Genomic DNA, 23,783 nt, shown 5'->3' on the forward strand with positions numbered 1-23,783 from the left:
GCACCCCTGTGTGCTATAGTAATAAACATTTTCCCCTGTATTAGTTGCTTAACCAGACAGAACTTAGTATTTTTCTCATGCTTCATAATCCATGACATTTGTGGTTGTCTTCAACCACATAAGGCCTGACTGATGAGACTTCACCATCTGACCATGTGGTCTCATTGTAGCTTACCATTCTGTAACCTACCCTCTTTAAGGGTATTGTCTTCAACTTATGACCTTTCAATAACCGCAACAGGGTAAAAGAGAGGATTAATAATTGTGTATAAACTTTTTACTACCTCACCTCCAAAGTGGCACATTCACTCTCTCACATTTCATTAGCTGGGAAAAAAAATCATGTGACCTTATTCAAAATGACTAGTTAACATCAGGCAATCAGAGTGCTGATTGAGCACCTTACCTCTACTGCAGTCCACTCGTAGTCTCCAAAATTCCTTTGCTCTCTTCTCTTGCATACAGAACTCATTCAACTTATTCCAAAAAAGTACATTCCAAATTCTTATCCAGTCGTTCTTTTCCTGATCAAATATGGAATCTCTAGTTGATGTGTTTTAAAATTAATAAATGTATAGAAAGCACGTAAACAGGAAAAATAATGGATTGTAATATTATGGTGTCTCTCAAAAGACAGGAACTATAACAGCTATAAGAATCCAAGTTATATAATAAATACCTGAAAGCATTTACAGATTTATGTAATTTGCATTAAAGGAACTACCAAGTCTGAAAATTATGTAAATTAGAAGTTTTACAGAGTCATTCTTTAGAAAGTTTATCCATGTTTCTGCTTTCTGCACTTATGCTTTCCAGATTCAATTACTTGTATTTATTTACACAAAAATATTAAGTGGAAAATTCCAGCAAAAATTCATAAGTTATGTTGCATCCCATTCTATGCAGCATGATGAGCTCTCAATCCTGTCCAGAATGTGACTCATCCCTCTTCTTACCGTATAAGCTGCTCACTCATTTCTTGCTTAGTGCTGGCCTTGGCTACCAGGTTGATTGTGGAAGTACTTGAAGTATTGCAGTGCTTTTACATAGTACTTTTACATAGTAGCCTAACGTGGCATCACGATATCTACATCATTCACCTTGCTTCATCTTATCACCTAGGTGCTGTTATCTCACATCACCACAAGAAGGTTAAGCACAATATAATAAGGTCTTTTCATAAAGATCACATTCTCATAACTGTTGTTAAAGTATATTGTTAAAACTGTTCTACTCTATTAGCTATTGTACTTAATCTCTTACTCATCTTAATTTATAGATTGAATTTTATCATAGATATGTCTGTGTAGGAGAAAATAATACAAATCTGAAGTTTGAGGTATCCATTGGGGATGTTGGAATGTATTCTCCTCAGATAAAGGATAAGGACAGACTGACATAAGAAATTTCTCCAAACTTCTTAGCACTTATGATTTGATGATTAGGATGCAAGATGATATATCACTTTATTTACATATTTTTATTTTAATTTCTTCTACCACATTGACCTTTCTGGAATGAAGAATAGTTAACATGTTAAAGGATTTTGTAATACCTGTGTTTTACTTATTTATATTATTTAGAACCAGCAGGAGAGATAGATGATAGATAGATGATAGATAGATGTTGGGGGCTATGCCATGCAGACTTCACCAAGATGGCGCCTGGCAGTCAGTCAGAGGTTGTTTTGATCACATCGGTGGTGAGGAGGTTGATTAACATAAGCACACCCAGATGATTTATCATTGGCCGTATTTAAGTCCACGCACACAACACGTACACAGGTGTTCCCCAGTGCTCCTGCTGGTGCCTGCTCGTTTTGACCTTTACCATGATTGGACAGCTAGCACCTCACCTAATCTTCGCATAGTTGGCATCAGCCCTACCCTTCACCTCCTGGAGGGGATATAAGCTGGCTCTCCTCCAGCGCCATAGTTCCCAGGTTTCCTGAATCTACAATAAACCATTCCGAATTCAAGAGCCTGGCTACTCGTTTGTCTCCCGCGCCAAATTGACTCCGCTGGATGGCGTCAGATAGATAGAAATAAAAGGGAAGATTCATTAGGGGAATTGGTTCACATTTTTGTGGAAGCTGAGAAGACCCATGATATGCTATCTGAAAGTTGGAAAGCCAGGGAAGCTGGTAACTAACTCAGTCCAAGTCAGAAGGCCTGAGAACCAAGAAAGCTTATGGTGTCCTACAGTCTGAGATTGAAGCCTGAGAGTACATGGGTACAATCCTGCTGCTCAAAAGCATAAAAATCTGCAGTCCTAATGCCTAAGAGCAGAAGAAGGGTGTCCAGGACTGGAGCCGAGAGGGCAAGAATGCACCCTCTCTCTGCCTTTTTTGTCATCAGGGCCTCCAGCTAATTGGATGATTCCAGTCTTCAGTGGAGGTGACATTTGGGACTCGGCCCACAGACTCACACACTAGTGTTCTCTGAAAACACCCTCACACACACAGACCCCAAAGTATAACTCTGTGAACCCTCTGGGCATTCCTCAGTCCAGTCAAGTCAACACCTAAATTGATCGTCACAATATCTCAACAACTGAAATGGAACAGATGACTCAGGTGATTGTTGTTTCATACCTACTTGATGAAATGCACAAACTACTCAACAGTCTTTTTGCCCCTGGGGTTTCTTTAAAATTGAAGGAGGTGGGAAGAATTTCAGGATAAGCAATGAGTAATATTTTAAATTAGCAAAACAAATACAGTGAACATGGATGCATTTTGTTACTTTTACAAGCCCCAGTTAGAAATAGTGCTATGCAATGGAGAAGGTAAATAACAGCCACCTTAATTCTTCTTTAGGAATTTAAAATGGTTAAATTAATCTGTCAATAAACCAGAAATCATCAATTCACTGGAACAATGTGAGATAGTGAAAATGCAAACTATGTTGATATTTTCAAGGTATTAAATACAGTAAATAAAGATAGACTATGAGAACTGTTGCCTGATGGATTTCTTAATTAAATTAAATAGACTCATTGACTGTTGTCAAGAATAAGTATGAAGGACCCATATTTTCTATGTGAAATTACCTTTGAAATATGACTGAGCCATAATTAGAATTATAGAGTAGGCCTGAATGTACCATATCCATGTTCAGCTATGCTTCAGTTCCTCAGTATCTTCTCATCTCTAGATTGTATTTTTCACAAAAGTAAATTTATTTAATGTGATCAGTGTTCTCTCTGATGATATAACTAAGAAATTAGAACCTTTATTAAGTATGTAGAACTAAAATTTAGAGGCTGTCCTGTGGGATCCAGTTGATTTTAAATCCAGTACCAACTCAGGGTACTAGCTATCTACAATGAGATGTAGCATTGCCAGTGGTTAAAAGATGTGAATACAATGTACACCCCATGAAAGAGTTAAGACTCAAGTTGTATTCTCTAAGGAGTATATGTTGTTTATTTGGTTTTATCCTGTATAGGCAACAAAATTTGAAATTAAGTTACTTGGCAGGTCTTGTTAACTTCTTCTCTGACTTTATACACTTTTCTTGATCAGGGGCGAAATGTTTCTTAAACTGAAAACTTATGATAATGTTTAAGCATGTCTAAGAAAGATTGATTCCTCATTTCATTAAAAACAAATAAGGAAGTCTGATCCTAAGCCGACATGTTGAAGATTTGGACCTGCTTTTTCTTCTATAAGATGAAGGGTCTCTGGTCTGATTCCGAGGTCCTTGATCCATTTTGAGTTGAGTTTTGTGCAGGGTGAGAGATAGGGGTTTAATTTCATTCTGTTGCATATGGATTTCCAGTTTTCCCAGCACCATTTGTTGAAGAGGCTATCTTTACTCCATTGCATATTTTTGGACCCTTTGTCTAGTATGAAAAAATTGTATTTCTTTGGGTTTGTGTCCATGTCCTCTATTCTGTACCATTGATCTACCTGTCTATTTTGGTACCAATACCATGCCGTTTTTGTTACTATTGCTATGTAGTAGAGTTGAAGATCTGGTATTGCGATACCCCCTGCTTTGCTCTTTCTGCTAAGGATTGCTTTAGCTATTCTGGGTTTCTTATTCTTCCAGATGAATTTCATAATTGCTTGCTCTATTTCTGTAAGGTACATCATTGGGATTTTAATTGGAATTGCTGAAGGACATCTAGGTTGGTTCCACAATCTGGCTATTGTGAATCAAGCAGCTATGAACATTGATGTGGCTGCATCACTGTAGTATGCTGATTTTAAGTCCTTTGGGCCAAGGAGTGGGATAGCTGGATCAAACGGTGATTCCATTCCAAGTTTTCTAAGGAATCTCCATACTGCTTTCCAGAGTGGCTGCACTAATTTGCAGCCCCACCAGCAATGTATGATTGTACCTTTTTCTCCACATCCTCGCCAACACCTATTGTTGCTTGTGTTCTTGATAATTGCCATTCTAATTGGGATGAGATGGAATCTTAGGGTGGTTTTGATTTGCATTTCTCTTATTACCAGAGATGTTGAACATTTTTTCATATATCTGTTGATTGCTTGTCGATCTTCTGTGAAGTGTCTGTTCATTTCCTTAGCCCATTTGTTATTGGGTTATTTGTATTCTTGGTGTAGAGTTTTTTGAGTTCTTTATATATTCTGGAAATTAGTGCTCTATCTGAAGTATGAGTGGCAAAGATTTTCTCCCACTCTGTAGGCTCTCTTCAAATTGCTGATAGTTTCCTTTGCTGAGAGAAAGATTTTTAGTTTCAATCTATCCCAGTTGTTGATTCATAACTGCTCAATTCACAATAGCCAGATTGTGGAACCAACCTAGATGTCCTTCAATTGATGAATGGATAAAGAAACTGTGGTATATATATACAATGGAATATTACTCAGTCATAAAGAATGATAAAATTATGGCATTTGCAGGCAAATGGATGAAATTGGAGAATATCTTGCTAAGTAGATAAGCCAATCTCAAAAAACCAAAGGACAAATGATCTCGCTGATAAGTGGATGATGACACATAATGGGGAGTGGGAAGGGTTAGTGTTAGGGTAAGGGTTAGGGAGGAGGGCCAGAATGGAGGAAGGAAGGACTAAATAGAGGGAAAATAGGGGTGGGAGGAGTGGGGGGGGAAGGGAAAAAATAACAGAATGAATCAAACAACATTACCCTATGTAAATTTATGATTACACAAATGGTATGCCTTTACTCCATGTACAAACAGAGAAACAACATATATCCCATTTGTTTACAATAAAAAAGAAAAAAAAACAAATAAGGAAGCAAACAAATAGAAACTCTAGGTAAATAGATAATAGATTATATACATAGATTGCACATATGTATGTCCATATATACACTCATTTATAGACATACATAGAGACACATACACAGTTATATACATACACACATTAAAGAAATTTCTCATGTTGAACTGTAATTTCTTATACATCCTCAGAATTTGACAAAATGAGTTTACATGTCTAGTTGTTCCACTGATTGAGATCTTCTGAGACTTTAATTTTGCTTTTTTCTTATTAGATTCAGCCCACCATATACGCTATGTTTGGCACCATTTTCCCTACATTCTCTTATTTCTTTTCCATACCTTCCCGCCCTCTCCTTCATCCCTTCCCTCCCCCTCTCCTTCTATCCCTTTCCCTCCCCTTTCTCTTTGTCCACAGTCTTATCACTAAGATAAAATCATATCACGTATATTAGTCATCTTCCATCACTGTGAAAAATCACCTTAGAATAACAACATGAAAGAAGAAGTGTTTACTTTGGCTCATAGATTTGGACAACACACTCCCTTCACGTAGGTCCCACCTTTTACAGGATCCATCGTTTCACCATAGTCCATTCAAATTTGAATCTGTAAATGAATTAGTCCACTGAGAGGTTAAAGCCCTCTTGAGTCAATCACTTCCCAAGGCCCCACCTCTGAACGTTGTTGCACTGGGGACCATGCTCAGAACATTTGAATCTGTAGGAGAATTCCAGATTCAGACCATATCATGTGTTATGGTTTAGATGTTAATGTCCCAGAAAAGCTGTGTGTGTGATAATATATGAAGGTTTAGAGGAGAAATGATTGGGTTATGACAGCCTTAACTCAATCAGTGAATTAATCACCTGATGGGATTTACTGAGTGGTAACTGAAAGCAGGTAGGATGTGGCTGGAGGAGGTGGATCATTGGAGGCATGACTTTGGGGTATCTGGCAAGTGGAGATCTCTCTCTCTCTCTTTCTCTCTCTCTGCTTCCTGACGATCATATGAGTCACTTCCCTCCCCCACACTCCTCTGTCACGATGTTTTGCCTCACCTCCAGCCCTGAGGGATGGTCTCTGATTCGAGACCTCTGAAACTGAGCTGCCAAATTAACTTTTCCTCCTCTAAAGTTGTTCTCGTCAGGTCTTTAAGTCACAGCAGTGACAAGCACTGACTAAAACAATATCCTAGCCCTGGGCCCCAAGGTTTCATGCCAATTTCACAATGTACAATGCACTCAGTCTATCTCCAAGAGTTCCCATGGTCTTAACAGTTTCAATATTGCTCTAAAGTGCAAGTCCAGAATCTTCTTTGAAACTTAAGGCAAACTCTTAGCTGTGAGCACCTATAAAAATACAAAATCAAATTATATACTTCCAACACCCAATTGTGGAAAAGGCATAGGATAAGAATTCCCATTCAAAAAAGGAGGAATGGGGCCATGGAAAGGAGGGATAGGAACAAGGCAAGATGGAACCCTTCAGGGCAAACATTAAATCCTATAGCTGCACACCTAGTATCTGGGGCATATGGAGGCAAAATGTGATCTTCAAAGGACCCCTACTTCATGCCCTTTCTGGCTGCAGTCCAAATGGCCACTTTCTTAGACTGTCCCTGGACACTGCTGGCTGCTTTCCTTGGCAGTTGTTCCATGTACTTGGCATCTCCAATTTCCTGGGGTTTCCATTTAAAAGTTGGCTTCATTCTTAAGGTTTTACCTATCACCTTCTCAAGGACTTCTCACAGGGACTACAACCCTGCCACATCCTATGAGGGCTCCCAGGCCTTCCTTTGAAATCTCAGTGGAAACCTCCATGACCCCATAGCTGTTGCCTCCTGCATTCCTGCAAAATCAGCACCACATGGGCAAAGGCACCAACTCCTACCAGTGAGAGCAATGGCTGAGCACGCTGGGGACCATGGCTGCAATAGCCTCTGGGTGCCTGGGTGGCTGAACATGGTGGCATGATTCCTATGAGCACATTTCAAATCTGAATCCCAATAATAGGTACGTTTGTTCATAGCACGTAGTATCCATTCCTCATGAAACTGAACCCGTAAGCCCTGCCAAATCTGGCAGTAGCACAATTCCACTGTCTCACTACTGCAGAACATTTCTGAGTTTTTCTTCTCCTCTAAATGGTGCTCTATACTCTGGCAGTTATGTATCTGCCCCTTTTGGGAAAAGGATCTCATTAGAAAAACCAATCCTGCCTCCCACATGTAAGGCAAGTCTTTTCCTATTACTTACTTGGGCCCTTGTCAGTTTTCTTCATTTAACGTCACAATTCATATTTATCGTACTTATTTGCTTCTGTGGGTATAATCTATTTATCCATCAGAGTTTAAGTTCTGATTAATTCATTAGTATCATTGTTTAGTAATGGTATACAAATCTAATCAAGGCATGTCTGATCTTCTGTGGGACTGCAGTAGGGTATTACACACAGGGAAGTTTTCAAGGTGACAGGGATTTTGGACAGTTGTATCAGTTAGTCAAGGGTGACTCTAGCAGGGGCTGGTACAGCCTCCTAGGAAACAGCTATAATCCAAAGGCAATTTTCTGAGGTCAAGGCATACTGCAAACTCTTACCGGCACTTAAGCAGTGGGTGGATCAGGAAATGGGACCTGGGAAATGAAGCAATCAACACTGAAAACCACCCATTCAGCTGAATCAGCTAACTTAATTGAAAACAGAAATATCAGTTAACAAATTCTCATTAATTATTTTTCTTCAGGGTATTTTAGAGACTGAGAACTTATAGAAGTTTTAATTAAAATGACTGGTAGCAATGAAATAAAAAGAAATAATCTAGCTTGAGTAACAAACATTAATTTTGTTTCATTTTAATAATTTCACAAATTATTTGAAGAAAAAAAGTCTATTAGTCAATAAATATAACTCTGAAGGCCTGAAAGTATAATCAAGAGTGCTCGGATATTCTTAAGAAGTGTTTTTCCTGTCAGATATTCAGGATGCGATACTTGGAGTACTCTAGTTTGGCCAAGGGCAAAGGACCCACTTCTTTGATCAAGTAATTCAGATCTGGATATTGTCACCACGGAATAAAAATGGATTCTTCCAACTTTTCACTAAGAAAAAAGCCAGTATTTTAGACAAGGAACATATTTTAAATAGTGAAAAAGAAATCTGCTGTTCCAGATTTATTTGAAAAAATGCTTTTAGTACATTATTTTTAATTTATGTGTCAAATGTTCATACTTAAAAAATTATCAGTGTCAGGGTAAGTGACATAAACTTGCTGGTTTAGAGTTAGAAACATGAGAGATTTGCCCAATATAAAAGATGAGTTGTTGAGATTTTAGAATGTTAACATCTGTACTAAAAATAAGAAAACTATTTTCCTTAGCACATGCATTTTTGATGGGCAAATTTTATTAAGCACATTTATAGTTGGATTAAAATTGTCTGGCTTCTCTCAGTTATAGGTAGTATAGGGAGAAGAAGATGAAAAATGTAATTATTGAAAATACTTGCTGCAATTCTAGAAAACAAAGATCCTACTCTTCAAAGTAGGGTGTAAATGTCAGATAAAATATTCTACTTACCTCTTGGTACAGAATTTCCTTTCAGGCTAGATTACCTTTCAGAATAGAAGATATCACGTCATTTGTTCTGAAGACCACTTTGCACTCTCAAAATTTCTGAAAGACAAGAGTGGACAAGCAGCACATTCCAGTGCCAGCCAAATGATGACACTGTCATGTCAGGCTACCTATGGAAAACTCTAGAGTGAAAAAAGACACAGAAGGACTTCACTTTTTTTAAATTTATTTATTTATTTATTTTTTTTTTGTGGTGCTGGGGACTGAACCCAGGGCCTTGTGCTTGCGAGGTAGGCACTCTACCAACTGAGCTATATCCTCAGCCCATGACTTCACTTTTCTAAAGACAACTATTTTCTCCTTGTGGACCTACTTCAAGACCTATGGGCACACTAATGTCACATTAATTTGACAAAGAAATCCTTAGCAAATTAAGACAGGAATTGAGAGTTGCTCAAGATGATATTCTTCACTTCAAATTGCTACAATGTTTCTGTAATTATTATAGAACATGCTTAAGATGCATAATCTAACAAATAATAATAGTTGAAAGCAATATCATAGTCAATGTACTTATTTACCTACTCCCAATATTAATATATTAACATATATTTTTGCTAAATTATTTCTGTAATTATTTAAAATAAATGCCCAATTTAATTAAAAATCACTTCCTTAGAATGGATAATTATGTAAGTTAATTCACACTACTTAATATAAAATATGAATTCTAGACAATATATTTAAATACATTCTGTTTAAATCTCTTACATTGAGACACATGGTATACCTCTTTTCAAAGGATCATGTATGTTAGAGAAAGTAGGTAACACATGAATAACTATGACATAAGACAGACTACCCATCTTCAGTATATGTCTGCATGTACTATCAGGAGAACTTCCTGGAAGGAGTGAGATTTTAAATGTGAACTATGATAAACATCAAAAAGAGAATGGTTGCAATTTAATAGTTCCCATAAATAATTTGCATTCTAATTAATGACTTAATGATTCAAACTTCTATTTCCATCTTAAAATACTCATTTGTAAAATATAAATTTTAAGTAGACAAAGAATTTTCTATTGAAATTTTTTGTCATTGTATCTCTGGATGATTTGGTTAACAGCAAAATGTGGGGCTATTTTAAAGTCTTTCCCTAAGGTACAAGAGGTTGATTCATTTTAGGGCTCAGACTGAAAGTCTGAATTCAGACAATGCTCATTCTTAAAGAGTATAATACTCAGCAAATTCAGGTGATAGGAAATAAACCACTGTTCCTTTGGCAGAGAGTTCAAAAGATATTTATTTAAGCCACACTAAAAAACATTTTGATAACTAGTTTCTGAAGAAGCTCTTCATGAGAAAGAAGTACCTGGCATTTCTAACAGAAGTGAGTTAAGATAGTCCCTACAAGTCTATGAAAAGACTACCAAAGATTAAATTAATTCACAAGCAAATGCAAAAGATTAGAAGTTGGAAGTCTAATAAATGTCTACATTTTTGAATTTTTGTTTTGTTTTGTTTTAAATATAATCAGTTTAAAGTTAGAAAATTATCTAAAAAGTTTATATTTTTGATATATCTTTTTATTGGCTAAATCAGTATTATTATACAGAAAATATAATATAATTGAATCTCTAATGAAACATGATTTTATAATTATTTTGAGTGAAATTGAATATATACTTTTCTCCTAAGATATTTATATTGAATACCAGTTGCTATCTAGACTGCAAATTATGTACTTAGAGTTTACAAATGTCTCTATTACACATTTTCACTAGACTTTAAATTCTTATTGATATATAGATATTATTATCAGCCTTATTTTAATTCAGAATAGATTCAGCCTTAGGAAAATTGAATAATTTACCATAGGTCACAGAGAGGTAGAATCCAAGTCTTCCTGCTCATATTAAGTACAAACACCTCCATGATATCATAACTTATTTGGTATGGTGACCCACATAATATTCCCTCTGGTTTTCTTATTCTCTTGAGAAATTAGAGACTAAATTTTATTTAATTTAATTAATAACTTTATTAAGTCTGTAACATGAGCAGTCAAAGAGAAAGGTCTCACTCCCTCTCCTCTGGAAATCTGTTGGTTATTTGCTGGTGAATGAAACGTAACATGGTGTGATAAATATGTTAATCTATAACATATAAACATATCAGAAGTTTAAATTACAAATGTTGTAAAGAAGTAAGATTAGATACATTCACATTACAAAAATAAATAAATAAAATCAACCACAGTGAGTTCTTGATCATAGGATAACAGTAGACCAGCAATTTTAGCCAAGAGATTATATCATTCTATCACACCAAAGCTTCCTGGCTGAGCTAGGAGTAACTCTCATCCCCAGGCGAAAACCTGCCTGAGCTATCTTGAGATTGTAATCATTCAAGATAATTCCAGGGTGGAGGATATAGCTCAGTTGGTAGAGTGCTTACCTCACAAGCACAAGGCCCTGGGTTCAATCCCCATCACTGAAAAAAAAAAAAAAATTCTATTTGGAAGTGAAACTGAATAGATATCTCTGAGATACCCATAGGGAATTATTTTCCAGTGTAGATGACTTCCAAAACCTTATTTAGTGCTGTAACAGACTGCTGTGTTTTTATCTGTTGAAGTCACATAAAAATGTCATTATTCTTAGATCAACATCAATTTGAAATTTTGAAATGATTCAAATTTGACTTTATTTGTATAAGTACAGACAAAGATTTTCACTAAGAGCATCTTTAGGATCCAAAGATTTTCATTCATCTATATACAAAGAGCCATTTAATTAGTGCAACTTATTATGAATTCTTAAATGGACATGAAGATAGTAGAGCTAGGCCCCATAGATTCCTTATGAGGGTTAATCAAAACCATGGATACAAAGAGTCTAGCACAGTGATAACAGTATTCAGCAAATAGTAGATATTGAGTGGCTAATATTGTTGCTGAAGTCCTATATCTTAACTCTGAATTCTACCTAGCTGTCTCACTGAGAAAGACTTCCCACTTACTTCTGATAAACCAGATCTGCACCTCCAATTCTGAGTTTATCTCTGTCATGGGTATCCACAGACATCTTCCAAATACAGTTGTCTGAGGCTATGTATTTGAGGGAGTCTGCTAAGTCCTAATATTAGAATTGGCTCTTAAGCCTGTATTTGTTTAAGTCAAGAAATCTCTATCCCATCTGCAACATAGAAGATGAAACACCTTTAGCACTTGAATATACATATATGTATATGCAAATTTATGAATTATTCATAAATAATTTAACTTTAAATACATATATAGAAAATGTTTTCAGTACTCTATGATACAGTCAGCCTTAAAACTTCAGTGAGTGGGACTCCCACTATCTCACTACTATTTACTCTTTAGCTATGGGCACTCAAGACTCTATACCCATCCCTACTCTAACCTCTCATTCATTTGACACTGTTCTTTCAAACTCACAAGCAACTCCTAATTGTCTGGGTCATTGGCTTTACACTTTTGCTCTAACTGACCATGGTGCATTATAGATTGCAAATTCTTTGAGAAAAAACAGCATGTTATTCGCTTTTACATGTGATTTGCATGTAGTCATATATTACAGGAACCCTAATGATATATGTTAAACAAAATCTATTTGAATATCTAAATAATAAGTGGGTAATTATGAAAATGTGTTTGCAAAGTTATACTTGAAACTTTGAATATCTGGGAAGTGGTTTTGTTTTTTTTAATAGTGAACCATATATTGAAAAAGATTTAAGACTTGCAAACCACTCATAACTATCTACTGATCTACATCTCAGTGGAAATAGTAGTATTTGAAAAACACAATTCTACCTCTGACAAGAATGTCAGTTCAGTCCTACGAATACCCAAATCTGTTGCTTCTAAGTCATGATCCTTCAGATATAAATAGCCATGCTAATTAGGGTATGTGGGGATATGGTGGACTATTTGGGTTGCTGAGAAGTTTCTGATGGCCAGGGTGACTTGGTTGCACCCAGGAAGACATTTACAGCAGCAGAAATATTGATGTTTCGATGTCTATGTTTGTATTCATAAGGGGATGTACAATATAGTCGCTAACAACCACAACCAGTCATTTACATTAAAATTTCAATTATAATAATTAAAATTAAAAATTCAGTTTGTTGGTCATACTAAACATACTTTTACTTCTTAATATTTCCAGTCTTTCCAGAGAAAGCTAGTACTTACCAAGTTATATAACACAGAGGTAAAACATTTTTTAATCTAAGAAAGTTCTAATGGAGAGCAGAAATCCAAACAGTTGATGGCTGATCACTTGAATGTAGAGGTACAGAGAGCTCTTTATGGCTCATGTTATCAGAGTATCAATATAGGAATGTCATAATCTCAGAAATGCCCTGGCAATTCTTAGGTACTGACACATTAACACATATGTCCACTTGTAACAAGAAATCTGTTTTTATATATAACTTATATACATGTTATATATAAAATCTATAAATATATAACAAATATATAATATAAATATATAATTTACTTAATATTTTTAATTAATTAATTTTTAAATTTATTTATTTTGATTCATTGTGATAAAGAAACTGTGGTATATATACACAATGGACTATTACTCAGCCATAAAGAAGAATAAAATTATGATATTTGCAGGCAAATGGATGAAGTTGGAGAATATCAAGCTAATTTATTTACTATTAACAAGCACTGTTTACAAAATTGAACATTTTTTAAAAGCTTCTCACATATTTTTTCTTTACTTTCTCCCTCCAATTCCCTACTGAACAGATTATAGAATTTTCATTGCATACAAAAGTATTTTTGTCATTTTATCAATCAACCAACTAAAATTCCCAAACCATCCCGACAACCAATCAACAATCCTTAACAGAATTATAAGACAAATTTCAGATCTTTAAATGATGTTTTCATTTAAAAGACAATCCAATCTGGGAAATATTACATACTTTATTATTGTCTTTGCTTTCCAATATGGAGTATACAATTTGACTTTTAGCAAATTTCTTTTGTTGTTGTTAGGAAGACCACTATAAGGAAAAAAATTCTGACAATTGAAAATGCCAAAATCACAAAAAATAGAAAGTTCACTACCTAAAAGACAGAGCCAATACTGATTTTACCTTTGCAAGGAAATAATTTCCTGAGGTTTAAGCCCTCACAGTAACACATTTGAAAATCAGGACAATAAAGAAGCACCACTTGCAACTTTAATTGGCTCATATTTTTCATCTGTATATAGAAACTTTCAAATAAGAGGAAATTGTGTCCTACGGGTGACCTCAGTGTTGGGCAGATTGGTTTCTTTCTATGTGAACTCTAAAACATGCATATGAATAGGAATGTGCATGAGCTTGTGAAGATATTACTGGCACTCTGCATTTTTCATCTAAAGTTATGTGTGCCTAAGGCTGAATGCCGAGCTGCTTTTCATACTACGGTTAATAGAATTTCATAATATGACTTTTAAGTACATTCTCAAGGCAGTAGAAACTTATTGACCATTCAGATATTTTTACCTGAAACAGAGCAAACATCTGGCATTCAGTTTGGAATGTGAATCCTGTCTCCTCCAGAACTCTCTCAAATGCCTGCCATTTATAGTTGACCAGAGTGCTCCTCTCTAATCTGTCCCAGGATAACAATCATGCTTAGAGCTCTGGCTTCTCAAATTTTGTGTTTAAAATTAGACTTTTAAAAATACTCACAGAGTGATGTGTAACTCAACTCAACCATCACTTTAGTTATCAGGACTATAGCAAAAGCAAATAACAAACAAATAACTAAACCAAAACCTCAGTTTCTAGTTTGTTTTGGATGGTGATAATGGTGGTGGTATTGATATGTATGTAGAGGTACTGAACATATGTGACATGTGGTCTTGATTGCATTCTGCATACCTTAAAATTTGCTTATTCTTAGCATTTATTCTATTTAACCAACTACCTAAGACTTTAATAAATATTAGTACTTACTGTACACAGAATTACCTTTACTGGAATTACCTAGACATTCAGAAGAGGGTAAAAAATATTTTTCCTTTGACTACAAAAAATAAAGTTCTCCAGGCTTTTAGAATAGCACTAAATTAAAGATAGATGACTATATTCATTTTCCAATGAATACACTTTGGTATACACTTTTAGCCTTAACCCACCAAGAATCCCTTCCTTACATGACAGTGTGGTAGACAGAATCCTGACACTGGAATGAATGAACTAGACCACAGCAGAAGGTCAACACTTTACAAAGCATTGCTTTCCTTTTGTCCTTCCCTTCCTCTTTCGTTTTGGTTCCTCACAAAAATAAATGCAATTTAAAATCTACTTTATTTTCCTCATCTAGAATCAAGCTTATATATATTATGCATTTATATTCCTAAATCATTCTTCTGACGCTAAATACATGACTTTTTCTATGTTACTGTTCTTCAACTATTTATCTGCTTATTTGTCTAAAATGCAATATTTCTATATATACTATATCAATGGTATACCTTATTTTATTTTATATACACACATACATGTTTCTCCTGTCTCTCTAAATACCACTCACCATCCCAAAAAATTAATTCAAAACATCAGAACCAACTTGACATTGTACCATGTGCCACTAGAAGCAAGGAATCTGCCATGCTTAAGAACCTTAAATTTTAACAAATATTAAATTTAGTCAACACTGCACCTAAGAAGTTTCTTGCCACCTTTTAGTGTTTCAAATAGATGCCCCTTACATGTTGCTTAAATCCTAAATTTCCTCAACCTTATAACAATCAAGTAAATCCCTTCTCTATAACTAGACTGAATTTCTATAATTACTTTTAGTTTTAGAACAACCCTTATTTCATAACTCTATTTTCAAGGAATATAAGAAACAATCCTGACAAAACACTTACCACATTACTTGGTATACTATTAGTTGGAACTAAAATTATTATTACTGTCTCTGATGTTATATGTAAGTTTAACTCTGAGGCATAGAACTGCTGACAACTTCTAATTTATTCATGTGTCTTAATGGCACATGATCATGATTCTTGTTTCTGTATTTATCCTTGGATACTGTTGAGTAAGATATGAATAGAGAAACATGGTCATTTCAGAGTAGAGAGAGAATTGTCCCAACTTCACAACTGGAACTGTGGATGAATCAACTGGTTGCTCTCATGGCTGACAACCAGACCTGGGAACACCAGTCACTCTTATTTTAGCACGTGGATTAATCTGCACATAGCTGGAAGTAATATACACATTGTTCCTGCAACTATTTTATCACCACAAAAGATCATTATTGACCAGGCAGTGTAGTCCTCCTGGACATGTGTGTGTCGGCTAGCACTGTGGGAAAAATGATATAAAACCTAACAAATCATAATATTAAACCAAAGGAGCAGTCATAATATTTAATTTAAATCATAATATTAAAGCAAAGGAATAGATTTTCATGGTCTTATCTCATTAATACTCAACTGGCATGGTCTTTATTCCTTTTTAAAGATAGGTTATTTCCTAAACTTATGTTAATTATAAATTTTAGAATATGTGGGCCATTAATTTATAGTGTGAAAATATCTTAATGGAGATTCCATTTTAACTCTGCATGCATATAGATAACATTGCATACATATAAAACAGCAGTTTCTAAGGAAATAGCACCACACATATTTTAAAATTAAACCTCTATCATTTACAAATTAGCTTATTCAAAATATCATAAGAGTCATTAATAAAAAGTATACTAATGGTATTAACTGAGACCTTCCTACATGTCAGACCATGTGCCAAGTAGTTTTGAGTGGATTATTTCATATTTCCCTGAAAATATTCTGGTAAAATGCTGTTGATATTGACAGTGTCATGTAAACTTTTGTCTAATTATTTTAGGGTTATCATTCTCTTTACTGATAATCTCACAGTTATGGAAAATAAAATTTAAAAAAAACTCAGCTTTTTAAAACCCTACTGTAAATATCAAATCTTCTGTACAGTGTTCTAAGTACAGTTCAAAGTTAGTATTCAGCAAGGGAAACTCACTGTCTGGGTTTGACCCATTCTGAACAGGTCTAGCTGATAGAAAGCTCTACCTCCAGTTGTGTGTCAAAATCTACTTCTTCTTGGTTTACTCCAGTTATCTGTTTTCTATATGCAGAACAAAACAAATTAGATGATTTATTAGAAGACATGCACTATGCCCTGTCCCACTGTCCAAGACTTTTCTTTTCTAGAAAAAGCTTCAAAGTTTCCTTTAATTGTTCTGCATAAGATGTGTGTCATATTTCATGACTCTGTGAGCTGACTATGGATTACTTCTCTGATAACCTGGAGTAAACTGGTGATGAACCCCCCCCCACTTGAAATTAGTCTGCTTAATTTTTAATTTTTTCTTTTAACCCTCAGTGAGTTGAACAACTTACTTAAATTATTGCAAAAATCTCCTCCTTATAGATTTTATTGCTATGTCTCAATGAGATAATCTCTATAATGTCTCTAGCATGATTCTTGGTACATAGAAAATACTCACAAATATTTTAACTATTATTTTTACTTTCAATATGAAAGTGTCATCATAAGTATTATTTTAAAGATTTGATTTTCCCATAATACAGTGGTAATGTTATCATAATTCCTCTAGTCTTTTTAGATTGTTAGTTTTTTACAATATAACAGTGGAGATTGAAGTTATACATATATATGATACTTATATGTAAAATGTCTTCATATATAATTATATATTATGTATTATATATACACATTTCATGTATACATATTATATATACCATACATAACACTGTACATGTCATATATACAATATATAATCCAACATATATAAAACTTATCCACATGTACACATATGTGTATTGTTTGTATACACACATGAATCCATGCATATGGTTTAAACACTCCTGTATACATTTACTTATATGTATAATATGTATGTGTGGACATATATGCACTTGTAATTTATCCCCAAATATCCAAAACACCGGTAGTTAAGAGACCTTTTTCAAATTTGTTACATAGTAGGTCTACCTCACCTAGAAGTTTTTTTTTTTTTTTGTCAGGGGAGAAACCGGGAGTTGAACTCAGGGGACCATATCCCCGGTCCAATTTTGTAGTTTATTTAGAGACAGGGTCTCATTGAGTTGCTTAGCACCTCACAGTTTCTGAGGCTGGCTTTGAACTCCTGATCTTCCTGCCTAAGCCTCCCGAGCTGCTGGGATTACAGGCGTATGCCACCAAGCCTAGTTAGAAGTTTTCTAACACAGTTGCAAATTAATTTACATGGATGATACATATTGAAGGGATTATTTGTAAAGGGATATGTTTCTCCAGACAGAAAGTATTCTCCATTCTATACATTCAATCAAATTGACAAGTCACCTGTAATTCAGGTCTTCAAAGCCTCTTGAACTGATTTCTGCCTTTATTTCACCAAAATGATTGAGTTCAGATTTCATCTTACTTGTCATCTAGCAAAGTCTTGAGTATGGGTTTCTCTGCTCTTTTCACCTCAGGTGGCTTCCAGAACATCCCCTGCTACCAGAATCATCTTTCCTAAATGCAAACTGGATGATGTCCACTGCCCATGTTGACAGCCTGCATGGAATCACCATGCCTACCAGTTGCCCCAACATGGCCTTTTGCAGACAGTCCAACCTCTCCAGTGTCAGCCTCTCTCCCTCTCTTTCTGTGCAGTCTATCCCAGTAACTAGACAACACATTCTCCACACTATTTTTTAAATGTGGTATTTACTTCATGTCCTCACCACATTTTTTTTTTTTTTTTTTTTTTTTTTTTTTTTTTTTTTTTTTTTTGTGGTGCTGGGGATTGAACCCAGGGCCTCGTGCTTGCGAGACAAGCACTCTACCAACTGAGCTATATCCCCAGCCCCCTCACCACATTTTTATTCGGTCATATCAGCTAGTATTTTCCTCCCACCTCATCTTCATTCACTGCCGTTGGTCCCAGACACTTCTCAAGCCCACTTCATCCATACAGTCTTGCTGTCCTCCCCTCAACACAATCGCCCGAGATGTTAAAACCCAATGCACTTTGTTTGAATTTATCTTCCAGCACTCATCTAACACAGCCTTGTGCTGTTGTCATTTTGGTATTTGTCTGGTACACCTATCTCACTAGATACTGTCTTCTATTACTTCTCACAATATGTATCACATTCTTTGAAAATTATAAGAATGCAATTAATATTTGGGGAATTGGAAGTTTCAGACCCTAAAATAGGTATATGTGTTAAACATTTTAAATGTATTTTTTGAATAAAATGAATATTTCTATGATTTCCCATTATGAAGACAGAAGGAGGTACTCTAAAACATTAAAAACCTTGCAAGTGTAAACTAATTGTGTAATATAAGTAATTCTGAAAATTCCTCCCTTTTGTGTCATTGATATAGAAATAGTTAAAGCATCATTTACTCCATTTGCTTCAATACAGATTTATAAAACTCAGATTTAAAAAAAAATCTGAATTATGGTCCTGTTTTGTAGTATTACTTTGCTTGAAGATACATTGAGGTTTTAACTTTCTTTTACTCACCTAAAATGAGTGTTGCCAAACACAGAACTGTAGGCTTAACACATATTAACAGATACAGCTAACTAGTGACTAGTGAGGACTCTTGAGACTTGCACACAGATGATCACATTGTTAGAGTTAGGTCAGCTGGCTAGACAGCTGACTACAGTGGGTGGCCATTGCTTGTCCAATACTCCTCCTGTACCTGACCTTCCAAATAAGGACTCTTTTGTCTTTTCAGGGTCAGGAAGGAAACAGAGAAATTACGGTTTTGTTTAGTGCTTTCGGAAGCCTATAGTTCTCTATTCCTCCAGTGCTTAGTAAAGGGCACTTGACTTACTGAGATGAGGTTAAATATCAGAAATAGTGTTTTTCTGTTGTCCAAAACAATAGGTAAAGTAGTTAGTAGAGGCTCCCAAGTGGAGCAAGGGGGAATCTCTATACCATTCCCCTCCTCCTTGGACACTTACACACAGACATTTGACAATGTCTGAAGATGTTCTGGGCTATTATAATTAGGCAACACAGAGACTCCCCAACACAAGAAGCAATCAAGTCCCAAGTGTATCAATAGCACCACATTAATTTGTAGTATATTGCAAAGATTTTTAAAATCAGACAGTTTAAGAGTCACCCAAATAACCTCCCGTTGTACCTCATTTTATTTGTGCAATATACCTGGACAATTGATTTAACCTCTCAAAATTTCATTTGCACCATGTAGAAAATGAAGGTTATAACATCCAGAAGTCTCTTTGATAAGTAAATTCAATAATTAAGCTAGTATTGAAAACTTTTAGTATAATTTCCAGAATATCCTAAAAGATCACTTCAAAGTTATTATATGTTATGTATGGTCTGAGTGTTTGCCTCCCTCCAAAATCATGTGTTGAAATCCTAATTTCCCATAGTAATGGTATTTTAAGGTGGAGCCTTCTGGAGGTATTATCTAATCCCTTCTAGATGGAGGTAGTTTCCTTAAAATGGAGGTAGCCCCAGAGCGACTGTTCATCCCTGATCTTGAACTTCACAGCCTCCAGAATCATGAGAAATAAGTTTTTATTATTTATTAGAAACCCATTTTAGTCATCAAATGGACTGACATCATGCTTTCAAATAATTTTAATATTTATAGTAGATACACTGGTTTCTCTTCAGATTAAAAATCTCTTACCTATTAGTAAAATTTCCCTGATGAGCTGGCTGCACTGGCTCATGCCTGTAATTCCAGCTACTCCAGAGGTTGAGGAAGGAGGACCATCAGTCTGAGGTCAGCCTTGGCTAGTTGGATCCTCTGTACAAGCATTTATAATGAGAGTTTCCATTCCTCAGATCAGATTTTCCTTTCTAAACTTAAACTTAAGGAATATTGGTCTTGGAATTATTCCAGTATATTGTCTATCACTACTTTAAACATGAAGTCTTAGTTTTAATTTAGTCCACTCTGACTGCACTATTCAGTTCTTGATTTTCACCAGATGATTATAAAAGTTTTCAAGAAATATTCTTCATTCTTTTAAATAATTCCTAAATATGCCTAGGACTTACCTCCCAGTAGTTCATTCAGTTATAAATAGATTTATTTAGAAAATGAATTAATCCACTTATGAACTGAGAGACTTAACCATTGCCCCAAAACCCTACCTCTGAACCTTGCTGTATTGGGAATTGTGCTTCCAACACATGAGAATTGGGGAACATTCTAGATCCAAACCATAACAGCCTGATATATTCAGAATTTCTGGAGCAAAACTTCCAGACCCCAAGAGTTGAAATAGTTGTTTATGCTGCCATTAAAATATCTATTATAATTTATGTAAAAAGGGAAAGAAAGGGAACAACTTGGACTATTTGGAGGCCTTCAAAAATGAAGAAAATACTGATTACATCTTGGTTCCATGTCATTATAGAAGGAGCTAAAGCACTAGACTTATGCACAGGTGAGATATGAGAAGAAGAAAAGATTCACTCAAAGAAAATTCTTCAAAGACATTTCTGATGGTAATAACATGTTTTGAAATACTTTTTCTAACATCTGAATAGTCAATTCTACTCTTGCTAAATTCAATTAATTTTTATGAGTGGGTTTGATCCTGGCAAGACAGTTCACATTAACTCACCTCAAAGTTTCCCTGACTGAGTGTGTGCTGTGACCAATAGCCAGGTTTCAACCTCTCACCTTTGCACACTTCCGCCTTCATTTAATTTGAAGTTTGACTACGTGAGAGGACTTGGGATGCATGGATACAGGCATGAGCAAAGCTGAAATACACCACAAATAAAACCATATTGACTTTACAAAGCCCTTATGCTGGTGGGAGGCAATCACAACAAACTGAAAAACAAAAACAAAAAAAAAAGTACACTATATAGTAACATACAAAAAATGAAAAGTACTATAGAAAAACAGAAATGACAAAAGAGAATGGGTTAAAGGGGCTGAGGGGAGAGTTATGATTTCAAATGGAGTGTTCCTGGCAGATCTTATAGACCTTTGAACAAAATCTAACCAGTATTATAGACTGTGAAATATACATTTAGCTGCTGGGATACATGGTAAAGAAAACAGACTAAGAAATTTCATATTTATATTTATATTATAGTCAAAGGGGACAAGCAATGATAATACAGAGCTATGTAATGTGTTAGGTGCTGGAGTGTCAAGGGGCAACTGGTTCATCAGAATGGGGTGTTTTGGAGGATGAAATGAACTGTGAAGCTTTTTTATAAGGTGGCATTTGAGCAACAGAACCTAACTCCTTAGTAGGGGACCCACAGAAAAGCAGACAGTCCAGCATCTTTTATGTTCTAACACTTCATTACAGAGTCATCCCAAGGAAGGCAGTTGAAAAGGAATAGGAGTGAGACAAGGAAGGAGAGCAAGGGAATGAATAGGTTGTTGTTGGTCTGGCTGCCACTTGTAATCAGATCCATCAGCAAGCTCTGCCTACCTGGACCATCTTCTAGGAGGAGGGTATAACATAACTTTCCTGGGTCTTCAACCAGGAAAGGGAAAAGCATATACTTGCCAGCACAGCAACCATCTCTCTTTTGAAAACTGCATACTATAGTATATTAACTTCTCAGAAATTCTAGGCTGTTCCTGAGCAGGTACTAAGCTGGCCTAAAGACTTATCTGCACCATAGAAGCTGAGTGTCAGTGTTATGGTTTGGACGTGAAGTGGCCCCTAAAAGCTCACATCTGAGACAATGCAAGAAGGTTCAGAGAAGAAAAGATTGGGTTATGAGATTCTTAACTCAATCAGTGATTTAATCCACTGATAGTGATTGAGTGGTAACTGAAGTGGTAGGGTGTGGCTGGAGGAGGTGAGAATCAGGGCATGGCATTGGGTATATATTTGTATCTGGTGAGTGGACTCTCTCTCTGCTTCCTGATCACCATGATGTGTGAGCTGTTCCCTCTACCATATCTCTTACCCTGATGTTTAGCCTCGAGAATTGGAACCCTGAGAACTGAAGCTGGCCTTCTATGGACTAAGACCTCTGGAACTGTGAGCCCTCAAATAGACCCTTTCTCCTTCACAATTGTGCTAGTTGGGTCCTTTAGTCATAGCCGCAGAAAAGCTCATTAAAATAGTCAGAGATGTCCAGAGCAAGGGCATGAGGAACTCACAGTGGGCTGCACCCAGGTGAAGTTGAGATTAAGACCTATAGCGTCTGTGACCTCAAAGGTGGCAAAGGTCATGAAACCTGGTGAAATTTAGAGGAATTAATGCAGTGCACAGGAGGGGAATACTTTACAGATACTAATAACACAGATGACAATCTAATACTATAAGTATTATTTCTATCTCCATTTAACACAGGAACAAGAAAGCATAGAGAACTTCCAGCATGTGCCTGGAGTCATATAAACTGTGAATGCCAAGATCGAAACACAGTCTTATTACCTCCAGAAACACGCCCCTCTCCAAGTGGGTTTTAATCTCAGTCCATGAGCAAACATGGTTTTTAATTATGGTGGAAAGTTTTTTTTATATTCTTATATTCTTCAATAGTTATTCCTAAGAAAGTTTTCTTAAATTCTTTAATAGTTTGAGTTCCAGTATTGTTCCCTTGACAATATCAGTCAATCCTAACTAAATTCCAGAATTATGGTTTTTAACATTTATAGAAAATCACTGGAAAAATGGCAAGGAGTGGAAGAGAAAAAGGGTATAAATGAGACTATGTAGGTGGACATATACTTTTTATTTTATATGCTATGGAAAAAAAGAAAATTTCACCTAAGTATATTTTTCTATACATTATTTTGGCTCCATTAGATGAAAGAGATTGAATTTAGAAGTTTGAATCATTAAAGTGGCATCTCTTTAATCAGACTATCTATTGCAACCAACCTGTTAACATAAAGAAAGGTCATGGATGCAAGAATACTGAGTATCTATTGAATATTATGGACA

Source organism: Sciurus carolinensis, chromosome 9 (genome assembly GCF_902686445.1).
Source record: "Sciurus carolinensis chromosome 9, mSciCar1.2, whole genome shotgun sequence".
Taxonomy (NCBI): domain Eukaryota; kingdom Metazoa; phylum Chordata; class Mammalia; order Rodentia; family Sciuridae; genus Sciurus; species Sciurus carolinensis.